Source organism: Leucopleurus acutus (assembly GCF_964270905.1).
Source record: "Leucopleurus acutus genome assembly, chromosome: 1".
NCBI classification, from domain to species: Eukaryota; Metazoa; Chordata; class Mammalia; order Artiodactyla; family Delphinidae; genus Leucopleurus; species Leucopleurus acutus.
In genome coordinates, this window is record NC_139142.1 from 156,500,135 (window position 1) to 156,516,960 (window position 16,826).

Here is a 16,826-nt window from a genome sequence, read left to right on the forward strand (position 1 = left end):
AAGGCTCTGGTCTTTGTCTTAGAAGGAATGGAGTTTCTGAATGGTGTGAAAGGGACAGAGAGGGTCGCTTCAAATCGATTTTACTTGTCCTTTCTGTCTTTTCGGATCAACGCCCTTCAATGGGCACAGAGGTGCTCTTTCAACCAAAAACTTGTGCTACATTTTCTGCCTGTATTGGTGCTAAATACAATAAGCACTGAGCAGATTTTTTTCTTTGCTTTCCAAAGCAAGAAAGCACCCTAATTAAATTGTTTTATATGGACAGTCAAGACGGACCAATTAAGTATGCATTAGTATAAAGATATAGTCTGCAGATAAAGTGGTTTAGAAAATCACGTGTGCGACAAAGGAGAGGGTGCTAGCGCTGGGGAGGGGTGCGTGAACCAGCGATGTGGCTCACCTCCCTCCCTGGACCCGGGGGGAATTGCAGAAGCCTCGGCCTCAGGTGAGAGGGGATCAGGGCCGCTAACAGGTGGGCAACAGTGTTGGAGTTTTTCAGGCCCGTGCCCCCGACTGCAGAGCGGTGGAGCCCAGGGGGTTAGTATCTTTCACATCTTCCTCCTCTGACAAGGCAGCGGCCCGAGGTGGTGGGTCTGTAGGAGGGGGCGAGAGCGTGTCATGCCTTACTCCAGGTCGGCCCATTGCCTGGTGTCTAGATTCAGGGCGCGGCCCTGAAATAAGGAAGGAGTGTGCGCCTCGGGGAGGCCAGTGGGGGTGAGGACACTCTCACTGCCGCGGCCGCAACCCTCTGGCAGCCAAGATCAGGGTAGGAGGCCCCCTTCCAACTCCTCCAAGCTAAGCGCTTTTTCCGATTCTAAGGAAACGGGAGCTTCTCTGCGAGGAAAGTAAAGTTCCCGCCCGACGCCATCCGGCCCGAGGGGCGTCGAGGACCAGCCACAGAAGTGGGGAAAAGACTGAGGGTCGGAGAAAAGGTAGCGAGGACAGTGGCTCCCCGTCCGGGCCACCGCAGCTCTCGGCTTCTCCACAACCCCTCCACCCTCTGAGGTGTGGGCGGGCAGAGTGCATTTCGCCCCGAAGGCGACGACTCCCAGGGCAGGGGACTGGGCCTCCCCGCGTCAAGGCGTAGGCTTGTGCTAGGTGGTCCCCGGGCCTCGGGGGCGCGAGCGCAGCGCGCTGCCGCAGGAAGGGCGCGCAGGGCGCACTGGGCGCCCTTGGTTGGGGTGAGGAGGGGGGAGTAGGGCGAGAATTAGAGCCTGGGGAGGCAGCTGAATGTCAAAAGTGAAAAGGTTGAAAAGCCAATTTTCCCGGCGCGCTTTCGCCCCCCTTTGCTGGTTGCAGAGGCCGTAAATCAGCGGCCAGCGGCGAGGGCGGGAGGAGCCCCCTCGGCGGGCTCGGCGCGGCCCCGCCCTGACCGTGCGCACCTCCCGGTGGGCCCCGAATCGATCAGAAGCCTAGCTGAGGATGTCACCGCACTAAATATTTACTGATCACACACAAATAGCCGGGGCTCGAACGATTTTCCTCAGTGAGGAGAGCGCAGAGAGAAGGGTAAATCATTTTATTAGTGTGGATAAAGCCCAGAGCACACTCCGGGCTGGAGTGTTTTAAGATGTGTCTTCAACTGGATGAAAAGAGTTAGGGAAATCGATACGGAGTGATTAGAAGCCCCCGGGGTGACGAAGGGGGCCGGGGCTTTCAGGGATTTGGCGAGGCTGAGAGGGGGGAGCGAGCCTCGAGGGGGGCGACCTGACCACCGCCAGAGAGCATCCGGGGGCAAGCCTGTGTCCCTCCCTCCTCGACGGGAGACGCGAGGGCGCAGCCAGCGGCAGGGAGTCCGCCGCGTCCCGGCGCGGCTGGGCTGGCTCTGGGTGAGAGCTGCGCGGGCCGCCGCGGGGCAGAGCGCTTGGGCACCACGGGGCTCTACGTCGCGAGTGCCAGTGGTCAGGTGGCCACGGAAGGGGATCGCAGGCCCGGCGTGGAGATGCTGGCAGGTTCCCGCACAGCGCGGGCTTTCCAGGCAGCTTCCCGGAGTAACGACGTGGCCCCAACGGGTTGCATTTTCCCCCGGCGCGCCACGCAGCATCCCCGAACTTTCTCCCGGATGCACCTCTGCCTCCTTGTCTCCCCTAGTGTTCCAGAGAGGACGCAGCGGCCCAGCCCAGCCCAGCGGGCTGCCTCTCCATCCCACCCACCCAGTGTCAAGGGCGGCCGCCGGGTGGCGGAACCCGCTGCGGACCGCAGGGCAAGTGGATTCCAGGTTCGGGGCTCCTAGGCAGGTGGGAGGAAGTCTGAGGGGGAGCAGGAAGGCAGAGGCAGGGTGACACACACCAACGACGCCCCCTGGATGTCCCCGTCCTCTCCAGGGCGGGAAATCAGCTTTTGGGGGTCTCAAGCGACAGTCCAGCGAGGGAAATGGTTCTGTGGCCCCAAGGCTGGGTGCAGAAGCCTAAAGTGCGAGGGCGCAAAGGCTTGCGGGGCTCGCTGAAGTTAGCAAGGCTTTGGGTGGAGTTTGCTAGGAAGGAGAAGAAAACCTTCTCCCCAAACTCAAGCAGCGAAGTCCTGGCGCGAAAATGGCTTTTCACTTCTGGAAGCGGGAGGCATCGGTCGTTGCTGTGAACAAACCTTGAGGTTCGAAACAGCTGCAAATAATCAAGAAGGCACTAATTTCGGGGGGAAAAGGGGAGACGGAAGGTGAGGAAAGGGAAGAATTTTTTTCGTTTCTTCTTCCCTTTCTCGCTCTTAAGCTTTTCCTAAAAATCTGCCCTTGCTGAAGAAACCGATAGCTTGCTGGCTTTATTATTTATTTATTTATTTATTTATTTATTTATTTATTTATTTTCCCTCTCCCCAAATTGCTCGATTTCCTTGGCAGATTGAGGAATTCAGTTCAGGCTGCCCTACTTGGCTCCTCGGTGCAACAGGAAATATAACTGCAGATCTAATTAACCGTTTTTCAGAAGGGAGAATTTTTTTTTTTTTTTTAAGTATGAATCCCAATGGCTTGGAGTGATGTGTTCAGGTGTGAGGCGATTGGTGCCTCGAATTCATTCCTCGGTAATCCTCTAATTCCTGCGATGGAAGCTCGAGAGCATCGCTGACCTGGAGGCTGTCAGAAGCCGGGTCTCCATTAACCCTTCTTGGTCTCGGCCAGAGCGAAGGTTAACTACACTAATGTACCAAAGGGGCTGTAGCAAAAAAGGAAGGAAGGGTGAAAGGGAAGAAGGGGGAGAGAGGGGAGGTAAATTTACTCTAGTTGCAAGGATTTTAGAGCTCTTTCACTGGTCCTCCCCCACCCCCACCCTTCCTACGAAAGCGGGTTTCCATTCTGAGAGACAACAGTTTCATCCATCAAGGCAGCTCACTCCACGGAGATGGACTTTAGGGAATAAGAAAACACAATGTAGTGAAATATTTTCTTCTATTTAACTGACCACCCAGTTCACTTGAAAAATAATTCTAACATATATGCAACAATTAATTATTGTGGGAGAGGTTTTTAAAAAAATACAAATCCTAATATACGTTTTACCTTCTTTCATTTAAGTAAAAGCTAATTTAGAATCTTGTCAGCAGCCAAATTATAGCCATGAAATCTAGATGAGATTAGGAAAATCCATTCTGCTGTTTTCACACCTGGTGGCATTTTTAATGAGTAGTTATATAATAGTTATGTGAATGAAGGTATATGCACATGGGTGTGTATATATTTTTATGGTGGTAGAAGTTCCATGATAGATTAAAGGTTTATATACTCAAGCACTAGACAGAGGCTGTCACTCATGTGTACATGCTGGGGGTCTGGCAGAAAACAGTGCAAAAAAGAGTTTTGAATGAGTTCCTTGGAATCTCTATTGTTGAAATACAAGCTGAAGCAACTTAGTAATGGTAAAGCTGTTGTGCCTTGCAGAATCATGGAAAGATACTTCAAGGTAAAAACGTCAGTTTTCAGTTTGGTAGCTTTGGCAGGGCATTTAAACAAGAGGTGAACATCTTTTGCCTAATACATTTATTTTAAAATTCAACAATATGCTACTCTGTTTATTTTACTTTTCAATGAATTGAAGAATTAAAAGAGAATAGGCTCTAGCTATAGATGCTAGCATAAGGGATTTGTTGCCCATTTAACTAAGTCTGATGTGGGCTGTATATGCTTTTAATATTATATTGCAAGGCAACTCCAGCTGAGAAAGTTTTAAAGATATCTAAAGCCATGTGGACATCAGTTCTTATTTAGAAGTGGACAGGGTGAGGAAAGGTGTCTGATTCTGTATTTTTTTCTCTTAGGAGACTGGTTATGAAACCTTTAAAATGACAGTTCATTTTTGGTATGTCAAAAAAGGCATTAATCAAATGGTATCAAGTGCCAGTCATTTAAATGTGTAGGTGTTAGTAAGGCAAATATCCAGGTAAATTTATGTTGTTAATTAGCTGCATCAGTGTACTTAAAGAAAATACAAACAGAACAACAAAGGGGATTTATCTTGTTTAATTTTCTTTAGCCACAAACTCAAGGTGAATTTCAGAAGGAGAAAACAAGGGCTAATTTCCATTCTGTTGGTTTTTAGAAGGCTGAAAAACCCCAGTTTCAATATAAAGCATATAATTAGAGAAGTAAGTAAATGGACAAAGACAGATATACTGCCATAATAGAAAAACATAATGTATGAATTTAGAAAACATAATTAATTAACTATCAACTGCACATCTCTTCTTAAATGGATGGTTTCTTGAAATGTTGAACATACACATTAAAAATAAAGGACTTCTGTGCAAAAGTGAGAGGAGGCTAACATAATATTCAGTTTTTTTGACCATAGGAAGTATCAACTTGAGGCTTTACAAAGTGTAATGTTTAAATAAAATTTACACTGATCTTTTTTATTTTGAATACAGGACACAGAAAGGTACCTTTCCTATCCCTACATTACAATTTATAATAAATTAATCAACCTTATCAAAGGGAGTACAATGTGCTTGACTGAGGTAAATTGACTGAGATGATATCACTTAAAATAGTTTAAAACAAAAGTGAAAATGTAGAAGGAAGAAAATATTGACTTCAGTGATAAATGTCACATTGGGTATTTATTGACAGGACCACATTACATCGCATGTCAGGGAGAAGTTAAAAATTTAGGCAACCCTATTTCTTGCAGAATGCATGTTAATAATGTATTTACTGACTCCAAAAGTTATGGTGGAATTTTTTATTTTGCATATACTTTGTTGCCATATTGCCATCCAAATAGAAAGAAGTGAAATTTAAGCGAGGGGGGATGGGGTTTAAAAAATATTAAACAATGTTTTTCTTTATAGTCTTCAATAATTATGCTTAGTTACTCATTGACTTTTTTCATATGATTTTGATTAATTTAATAGCTTTTAAAATCATATACTATTGTGCTGAAGTCATTGTTTATACATTGAAAACAAATTCAAAGGCATCAGATCTTTCTCAGAAAATGCAATTGAATGTTCAGTTATTGAAGAGCTACTATTTAAATTTCCCAGGTTCCATTAAAAACAAACACACTTACAAACACCTGAATCTATTCTTTCTGAACAACTCTTAAAATTGCAACTGGCATGGCTGTGGATGAATATTTTATATACGAGCCTTTTGTTCTCTTCTTGTTTAGCAGGGAAATGCCTCTAATTTGTCTTTTATGCTTAAATACTTTTAAAAATGTGTTAGTCCATATGCAAGAATTACTCATCCCCTTTAAAAAAAAAGTGAATAAAATTCTAATTATAGAGAAAAGGTGTGATGTTTACTCTGAAGTTTCAGGAACATGTAAAGTTTTAATAAACTAGAAGAAACTCTATCCTAGATAAATTTAAATAGGGCAGCTATTGGGTATGGTTTATATTCATGTGCTTCTGCCTTCTTGCCTTTGGCACTAAGGTATCTGGGTTTTTGTCTTCACGTACTGTCTATTGTTAGCAGATTTTGAGATTAAAAATATTTTCAAATTGTCTTGCCTTTATAGCTCAATGCATTATTAAATTGGAAAATAATATTCACTTCTGTGTTCAAATTTCTATGTCCAGACAATAGTAAAGAGGTGAGTTTCTGCACTACCCCCCAAAAAAACCCTAATAACAAAAAATAAAACATCACTACATATACAAGCTAAAGAGGAAAACAAAATCAAAAACAAAAACCTTAGGCTTCAGTGTGTTGGAAATACAGAATCATTGTTTTTACAATGGAGCTCTTTACAAGGCTTTTTTCATCTTATCTACCAAGATGGGACACTTCAGTTTTGTATAATTTTTGAATTTTGAGCAAGTTTTAACAACATATCACAGGCTTTTTGAAGTGAAGAAAATTTGAAAAATAAGCCTCCAGAATAAAAAAAACACAGATAAGTGACAGGGCATAATGGCTTGCCTCCGTTTTTAGGGATGTTACAGAAGTTTTACTTTAAAAATTACAATAACATGCTTTTTCATTGGGTGCAAAACAAGATAATTATAGGAGAAAAAAGAAGAAAAGACTCCCTCCCACTCTCCGCCAGCAAAAAACAAAACAACAACAAAACCCCAAAGAAACCCCAATCCTAACCCCCACCCTTACCACTTATAGGGAAAGTTTCTGTGTAACTGTGGGTCCTGCAGTGGTTAGACTCTAGTCCATAGCCTGGCAGCCTCAAGAAGGAGGCAGATTCTCTGAGCTCAACTGCAGATGACCTACCACTTTGAGGTAAAGTTTGGAAAGCAACTGTTGAAAGTTAACCTCTCCTTTCCAAAGAAGGTTTTCAGAGGCACCACAGTGAAAGCTGATATAACCAATTTTATTATTTTCTAAGGCATCGCTAACTTTTATGATCCCCCCCCTTTCCTTTACTATCCATCTTTGTGCCTCCAGGGCTAGTGAAAGAGCAGGGCAGATTCTAGATTGCTTTCAGAGTTTGCCTTCTCTGATGATGGATTACCACGTCAATTTAAACGGCATAGGATTAATTTGTTTCAATGATTTCTCTTTAGGCTGAATGCCAGCCGTTTTTCTATCTCTCCCCTTGCTCTTCAGAACAACAACCAAAAAAACCCAAAAAAAGCAAAACAAAAAAACCCTTCTTTCCATATTCTAAGTTAGGAGACAATAATAGAAATAGACAAGTTAGGTGTAATGTTGCAACACAGTTATGGGTCTGAGTGTTTTTATCTCTAAGAGGCTGAAACATACAGTCAGTCACATTAAAATGAAATTGGATTCAACATTTATTCAATAAATACTTGTCTTGTAGATAATACAGTGCCAAGTGCTTTTGACATATAAGGACTTAATTTGTCTTGGGTAACAAGTTATTAATATGGCACATTTAAACTTGCCACCTACAATAAGGTTTTTGAGATCTGTAAGAACTCAGATGATTATTGTGAAAAATAGTTTGTGTGAAGGCGGGAGATCTTTCTGAGAATGAATATCTTTATTACATATATATATATATACACACACACATACATATGCATATATACATACATACACACATACTAGTAACACACATACATGTCAGATCACGTGCAAACAAAAAAGTGCAATAAAGTTAAAAATATCCATTCATTATGCAGGTAGATCTAACCTTTCCAAACTAAGAATGTGTAAGCCAGTTTTCTCTTTTGAATGATTTCTAAAGTGAACAAGAAAAATGCTGTTCAAATCCACCTTGCAAGACCAAATCCATTATGAGGATGAAATGGCACAAAAAAGCACTTAGGTGCAATCCAAAATCAAACACCCCCTCCAGATTTTTCACCTAGACTAACCTTGCAGCCAGATAGAGCATGTTGCTTGTAGATAAAGGCAATTTAAGTGAAATAAGCTATCCCTAAAGTGCTTATTGTATTTCTTTCTTAACTGGAGGTCCTCCAGCAGATGCAAAGAACAGGAGAGGGGTTTTATCCTATAGACTGACTGTGTTGAGTACATGTGGCTGTTTTGAACACTTGGCTGCTGTTTCATTTTTTTTTCGGTTTTCCTAATTGCTTCTCCTTTTCCTGGCATTCCCCTGCACTGAAATTAAGCATCATAGTTCAGTATAACAAATTGCATTCCGAATATGAACACAATGGAATTTCTAGCCTTCCTCTTTTCCTCAGGCCTCTCCATGCTGTATTTGAGCAGGTTCTACTTTCTAAGGACATATGCAATCTGAGGCCAGTGACTGCCAGAACAGGAATCTATGCAATTTTAATTTGTAAAAAAGTTGTTAGTTGTTAACCTTGGGGGAGATTGTGCATCTCTGAGAAACCAAATCTTTGAGAGCTCTCCCTGGGAAATGATGTTACACATGAGCAGAAAATCTAGGCAAGAAAGGCTAATTGAATGAGGAGAGAGAATTAGGTTAAAAAATAGAGTACAATCTAGTATCACATTTTCACGAGTGTAACTTGAAATGAAGGTGTCTTCAAGTCGCCAGTGATGCCAGAATGTTTAGATGCTGGCCACAGATGGGAACACCTATTGAAATGTGTCTGAAGAAGATTAATAGGGCTTGTCACTGTTGGGAAAGCACTGCTTTGCTGTAAATTTCTACCAGCACAAGATGAATTACCGATGAATGCTCACTTATCAACCCCATCACTATCGTTCGACACTAAATCAAATTGAGAAGTTATCTGCAATCAGAAAATTTCTTTTTAAAATAGACATACACCTTTAGGCCCCAACTCTTTACTAATCCTACTCAGAAAACAATTCCTGTCCCATGATGCTTCTTTAGCTTAAAAAAAGTTGTATCTCAATAATGTATATATTTTTAAGTTCACGTGCAATGGACAGCTGGTCAATGGCAAAGTCTGACAGTATTTTAACAAGGTATGAAGACTTCTTGGAAGCTGTCATTGAATATTTCATAAAGTGTGTTTTCTTTACTTTGAGATATTTCTTTCTCTAATTACTTGGAAGGCAAAGAAGAGAGTGCTGTTTTCCTGTTCTAAACCCTGCTCCTGCAACCTAATCATCTTCTAATTCCCTGGTAAGATAAAATTATGAGAGAATTGCAAGTTTAGGTAGAGAGCAGTAGAATAGGATTAAATGGATAACAGTGATAACTGAGGAAACGCATTTATTCTTTTATGATTACATGGTGTTGCATGTATCTCATTTCTAAGGAGATTTATTTGAGAAACAAATCAGTGGCATTATCTCTTTTATCATCTGTTAACCAGCTCTAAGCATCCAGAGGCTTTCTGACCTAGGAATAATAATGTTTTAATAAAACCATCAGCCCTTGTATTTTTATAGGACTCTACCTATTTATGAAAGTTATTCGCACATGCATAACTCATTTGGTTTTTACTAAAATCCTGCAAGGTTGATATTTTAAATTCCCATTTTGCTGACGAGTAAACTGAGGCTCAAAGACTTATCTGAGGCCATGGAACTAATAGGAGCACAGTCAGAATTCATACCTAGGTTTCCTAGGATCCTTTCAGGGTTTTTCTCTATGTAAATGAAGAAGAAAAGGGTGGTGATACTAACAGCAGCCAACATTGACTATATACCAGAACTATGGTAAACATACACATGTATTTTATTTAATCTCTTACACAACTCTGAGGTAGATGTTGGTGTTATTTTCCATTATCCAAGAGAAAAATAAAAAGCAAACCAAGGCTTATGGAGGTTAGGGACTTGCCTGAAACTCACATTGCTAGTAAGTTGGTGACATGTTATTCAAATCCAGGAAGTCTACATTCAAAGCCACTTCCCTATCCTATGTTCCCGTTTCCAATTGCAAGGAGTCTTCAACTGCACTGAGTGGTCACAAGAAACCCACTTATTTGTGGAATATAAAAATCCCTCAGACTCTGAGGCAGTGTGTCATAGCAGAATAGATCCTGGTTTGGAAATAGACCTGGATTTAAATTCTAGCTTTACCAGTTACTAAGTATGTGACCTTCACTTCTTTGGCCTTTATTTTCTTCATCTCTAAAATGGGTGGTTGGGTCAAATGAAACTATGGGCATTGCTTTTGGGTGCTTCCTTTTGTCATGGTCTCTAAGAGAGAAGAAGTAAGGAACAGAAAAGTGACAGCCATGTCTGAGGAGGCAAGCAGGGACAAGTGACAAATGAGGTACTTTGAGAAGTTGTGACTGCCATCTCTCAGAGACTGGCATTGGGGACACAGCATTGGACAAAGTCTCTTTTCTTCCTCTCTGCTTTCAGAGAACACGGAATGCTTAAGGACAAGGATAATGCTTTACAAAACCATAGAATTTAAAACTTACAAGGAGAACTTTACCTCCCTTATTTCCCAGATAAAAGCAAGAAGAAAAACCTGAGGTCTGGAGAGGTTGGGTGACTTCTGTAAGTTCTCCCAGCTGATTGGTGACAGGGTTGAAATTAGACCCCTTTTCTCTTGGGCCCCAAACCAGGAATCCACCCTCCCTCCCCCAATATCTTCCAAACTATGCTCCTTATTCATCCAAAAAAAAAAAAAATTTTAGATGATCTCGTCGTGTCCCTATTATAACTATTTTGCTGCTCTAATTATTTTGATATGATAATTTGTGTGGGTTATTATTGGTTGTAATATGAAATCTTCCTAAATCTCTCCCACAATAATTTTTCATAAAATCTGTTAAGCTAACCAGCCGAAAAGTTTAAGCTGCAATGAGGAATCACACAATAATAAAAATATTCTGTAATCTCCATTAGGTCACTGTAATATTCCAATCTGTATTTATTACAACCCTCCTCTTATGCTTACATAACCAAAATTGCTAGATTTATATTCTCTAATGGTTCCCCAATGGGAAAAACCTGTGTTTTTTATCTTCCTTTTCCTGTCCCAAATCACCCTTCCACATACATTGGCTGCTTTGGGAAACCCCGTCTGGGTTTAATCAGAAGTTGCAAGACAAAATGTGCATTATTAAGAAATATAAATATTTTCAGAAGCAATCAAAGGGATGAAAGATTGATTCAGCATGTAGATTGGACCTAATTCGAAGCAGCTTTTTTCTAGTGAAGGCTACCGAGATACAGAGGCAGGAGTTATTGTGGCCACCAGTAGGAAATGCCCGCTCATTAGAATGTCAGGATTTCTCTTGCTAGGTATGTTGAAATACTTTTTTCAAGGTGTATTCTCTACTCTCTGGGCTGAAACACCTTTCTTGCCACCCTTAGGGACTTGGAGTAGTTACCTTTGAGAAATTTAGACTAATTCCTTCTTCTCTTTAGAGTTTAGATCAGCGAGTATCTCCATTTTCACAACTCGGAAGTTGGCTCAGCATTAACTTCATAAGAACATTTTGGCCTGGAGGCATCAGTATTACAATTTCTTTCTTGGCTTTATAAAAGGTATCACATTATCTACCTGGTCAATCTCTATTGGCTTTCAAAAGAGAGACATGGAAAAACCTAATAAGCTTCATTAAGATACCTGCTTTAAAAACAACAGGCTGCCTCATTTAGCATGTTGCTTTGAAATGTCTCAGCAGAGCTAGGTGGTCATTGCTTGAATACAGGTATTGCTAATGTGGGATCTTTGTCAGTCTGGTAGCTCTAGAAAAAAAAAAAGAACGTCTAATGTGTAGGTGGAATTTTAATACATAAGGGATCAAACCCTGATTGTTGTATTTTGTTTCTGTTTTCTTTCTTTCTTTCCTTTAATCCTACTTTTTGTCCACATGGCTATGTGTGAGAGATGGCTTGATTTTCTTGATATGGTTCACCCATCCACAGATGGAATTCGAAAGAGGACTGAAAATGTCTTTAAAATCAACACAACTCAGGGAGTTTGAGTGAACCAGTTTTTCTTTGTTGTAGGGTATAGTATTATTGGCTGTAGGCTTTTTGATATACATTCTAAATTAGGCCTGCAAAGGCATGCTTCATCTTTAATTCATCACTCTCAGCTGAAAGAGATTAGCAATGTCTAGCACGCACCCCTCGTATGGTGCTGACCTCATCAAGTATGGCCTGAAATTAATTAGCCTCATTCATTCCAAATGGAAAAGGATAATGGAGCAGCATTTTAGAGATGACCATCACAAATTGTATGCAGCATATTTAAAAGGCTCCTATTTTCAAACCATGTAGATTAAAATTCTTTCCTGGGTTTACAATATGCCAGAGTTTTCAAGGACCCAGAGGGAAGCCTGGGCAGGTTTCGGACGTATATGTTTGTGTGTGCGCATGCGTATGCCAGTGTACGTGCATGCCCAGTTGTTTGTTGTATGAGTGTTAGAACCTGTGTATGGATGTGTCCATATTTAGCTGACTTGCTGTCTAGGGTGATACCTGGAATACGTGACCGACAAAAATATGTTTCATGCTGATTTAAATGATCCGGTAATAGAATACGTTAAGAGTATTTTTCTTCTTTTTTGGTTGCCATGAATACCATGAAGCGGGCACGCTAGCACAAACTTGCTGCTATTTTCCAGTTAGACGCTATTCATCCTCTAATTTAGAAGCCGAAAGCCTCTTAAAGAAATGCTCGGTGTTTCTATTTGGAGTTACTTTTGAAACTTTCTATGTCTTTTCCCAGTCCTTACTGTTTCATCATATTTCAAAACATGATTGAGGACTAACTTGGATTACAGAATCACTTAAATTTACCACCTTTCTAAGATTAGCTGATTTTTTCCCTTTTGGGAATTGACTAAGGAAGGCCAAAAAAAATTTTTTTTAACATCTTTATTGGAGTATAATTGGTTTACAGTGTTGTGTTAGTTTTTGTGTTATAACAAAGTGAATCAGTTATACATATACATACATCCCCATATCTCTTCCCTCTTGCATCTCCCTCCCTCCACCCTCCCTATCCCACCCCTCTAGGTGGTCACAAAGCACCGAGCTGATCTCCCTGTGCTATGTATGTGGCTGCTTCCCACTAGCTATCTATTTTACATTTGGTAGCGTATATATGTCCGAAGCCCAAATTTTTGAATATAAAAATTGCTTTCTTTTCTAGCCAAAATAATCTTGACTGGGGTTCTTTGGTATTCTCAAAGATGTTGTAAAGTTTATTTTTGTTACCAGTCATTTGGGGACTACAGATTAGAAGAAAAAAACGTGTGACATTTTTTGTGTGTGTTTTCAGGTTTTAATTTTTTAAATAATATAAAGTGTGGTTAATTTATGAAAAAGTATCAGTAGTATTTGGGAGAAATTTTATCTAATGCACATTTCTTAAGAGAATTTTTTTTTTAAAATCCCAGAGTAACTTTGTTTAGTTCCATTAAAAAAAGTAGGTATTCAAAGTAATGTAACTGCAAAGCTTCTAGTTAACTATTGGAGTGAAAAATGCACTTCTAGGCAAATAATCTTTTTAATCTCATTGATATATTAGTCTCAATATATAAGTTATTTAAGATTATTTTGCCTTATAATAAAACAGAAACTGTAAGCATGTTGCCCATATCTCTGCAAATGTAGGATTTGGAAATTTCCCTAAACTCACTTTTGCCTAATCTTCTCATCCCAAAGGCCTCTTTATTTAATGGGCATATATCATTTATATGTCCAAGATCATCAGCCACAAACTGTGAACCTACCATTTTGACATAAAAGATCTATCCTTAAATCTCCTCAAACCTCTAGCATATAATTTGAGGAAATTAGCTAAAGTCTGGGCTTCTGACTTCTGGGGGGGAAGAAATGTAAAACTGGAGAAAGCTTATATTATACAAATTTGATTTTAAAGTCATGGTGGTACCTGAGCCAGGGATTAAAAATTGATGCAGCTGCAGATCTTTAAATGTTGACAGAAATAGATAATCTTGTTAATTAATGTCTGGTCAACTTGGAATTTTGTGGCTAATAAACACAGTATGAAGTAAAGGAGAATATTTGCAAAAATAACATGACTCATTAAAGCATATATTACCAAAACTGTATTTTCCTCATAGTTGTATATTATTGAGACAAAGAAATGTATATGCTCTAAAATATTGCAATTTGCTGAAATATTGAACAGCATGTCTCAATTTTTATTTAAAAATGTTTTTTATCAACTGAGGTGAAAATGGCAGGAAAACCATAAATATAAGGATTAAGGCTGCATGAAATTTGAGTTCATTCAAATGACAAACCCAAAGTAAAACTCAGATGAACTTACCAAATTTCATTTGGTATCCACCTGAAACTGTAAATCCTCTTTCGGCATTTGAGAGTAAAAAGGAGGTTCACCTAAAATTCAAACCAGATTTTCCTAAAGCTAACCCAGAGTCACTCACTTTGGGGTAAACTACAGTTGTGTTTTGGGTTCATAATAAAACTTTCATCCCACTTTAGCTAATGATGAAGAGATGATGGGCTGGGGAAGAGAGCTAGATGTTTTGGGAATTGCTGTTTTGTCCTATTTTATTTCGTATTTCCTGTAACATTCTGAAGTAGGGAAGAACAGTATATGAAGCCCATTTTCAATGATATATGTGGAAATGTGACCACATATGAGAGACCAGAGGGGAAACTGACAGTTAAATACGCATACGATTTTTTAAAAAAGGAGAATCTAAATGAAATGTCCGTAACCAACATTTCTTGAGTGCTTACTGTAACCAGGCACAATTTTAAGTACTTTGCATGTATTAACTCAACTTAGTTGACCATAACAGTACCAAACAAACACAATTATCTCCATTTTGCAGATAAGAAAGACTAGGCACAGGGAAATTACATAACTTGCCCAAGGTTACACTGCTCCTAAAAGGGATTTGAACGCCAGGATGCCTGGTTCTGGAATCTCTGTACTTAAGCACAATGCTATACTGCCTCCCTAGAGAAAATATAATTGCAATGTTGTTTGGAAAACAAACTGCTACAGACTATACATAGGAGAAGTATTTTCCCATTTTTAACTGCTGAGAACAGAAGTAAATGTAATGGCAGAAACCAAGGTCGAGAAAGCTCATTCTTGTCTAATCTTCTTAACCCAGAAGTAGGAAGGGAGTCGAAGTCCCAAATCTCCCTGAAGTCTTTGCTGAGTGTCTACTTGGAATGCTACATATGTAGAATACCTTAATGCCAAAGAGATAGCGATAAATGGACTGGAATTCAAAGAAAAAAAGTACAAAAATGACAGGGTGAGAGATTGACTTGGGAGGAAAGATCAGAAGAACTAAATAAGGGAAACTTGGAGAAGCAATAGTTAATATAGAACTCAATAGCACTCTAGAAATATTTAGAAGGAAAATGAAGGCCTACAAATGTCACCAGGGAGATTGGAAATAGGTAAAGAGGAAGGTCTAAGAGAAAAACAAATTAAGGGAACTCAGATTTTGTCATTTTCTTGTAAGACCAGTAATGAAAGCTATATTTTCTTGGAATACTGAAGCCTAAATCAGAGATTTCACAGGAAAACAAAAATATGTTCCCTGCCTTGTGTAGGTTGAAGCAGAAAGATAGGCATATATATATAATATATATACTATTACATATATTACTATATGATAGTAATATATATACTATACAATTATTAATATATATATACTATTATGATGTAAAGTATTTTTTAAGCCATATGGCTTTAAAATTACTTTACCTCATAATAGTATGTGGAATGCCCCCATAACCTTTATATTCACTTTCTCATTTAATTCTCATGATGAGTTTGTGAAGTTTATATTATTAGCTCCATTTTGTAGATATGAAAACCGAGGCTCAGGGAGGTTGTGTTACCTGCCCAGGGTCATGCAGCCTGTGGTCCCCCTGCATCGTCCCAAGCCTCGTCTCCTCCCAGAACACCATACACTGTCTTCTCTCCCACAGCATCCCCAGGACTTCTCCCAGAAGATGATGTCACAGAACAACTGGTTTTAGGCCAAATTTACTGTGGTGCATCACACTTAAGGCATGTACTGATAAGAACACGTTCTGCTGGAATGGGACATAACCTGGCTTCTGATAACTGGGGGCACCCTCTAGGAGGTGGCCTGTCTGCTCAACTTTTGCAGAAGCTATGTATATTAAGTAAACACTCTGAAGTTGGCTTGGATGGGGGAGCAAACGATAGATGGATGAACATTCAAACATGGACTGGAACTCTCCAAGCGGGCCCCCAGTCTCCTGTGTTTACAGGCCCCCAAATGAAATCACATGGCTGTTTATAGGAGTCTTAGTGCTGATGAAAAGACTGAGTTAATGCACCAAACTTTTCTCTGCCAAAGGAGAAAAGTTCCAGGTTCTTTAAAAAGTATGTAAAGCATCTGATCTGAAAAGTGGCAACAGCATTTGGGACCAATTACCCAGATTAAGAGGCAACAATGCTCTGTTTACACTTTGTAGCCAAGAGCCCTTTGGCTCTGGCCCACAAACTGGAGATTGTAAATTACAGAAATTTCAGCCTAACATTGCCTTCTCTTTTGACCTGTGTGTCTGAGGGTAGAGAAAAGCAGCTAGAAAAACCCTGTTGTTACTTGCCTTAAAATGTCAATGAATGGGGAACTGAATGTTGTCTTCCAGGTAAGATGTTTAACACAGATCCTCTGCAAGGAAAGCGTGCATTTTCTCACTCAGGGAAGGGGCTAATTGACTGTGGATGCTGTGTCAGGATGTGGTTTTTCAGTTTGCAACTCCTCAAAAATGATTTTTGCAAAAGAAGTTAAAAGTAAAGGCTCTCTGACATCTTTTGCTTAATTACCATTGCATTCCACTTTAACTCCATTTTCCAATATGCTGTGGATTAATCAGTAACAAATGGGAGTTAGTGGCATCATTACCATGAGGACTGTACTGCTGAGAATGGAGAGACACAGATTATGGTAAATACAGCCATGTGGGCAAAAAAGAGGCATCATTTGGCCAAAACTTGGAGGCCAATACAGGTCAGAATCATTTGGGAATGAGATTTCGTTTTCTCCCTTTACTAAGGAGGCCAGCCCCCACTTTATATAATCCTGATAATTCC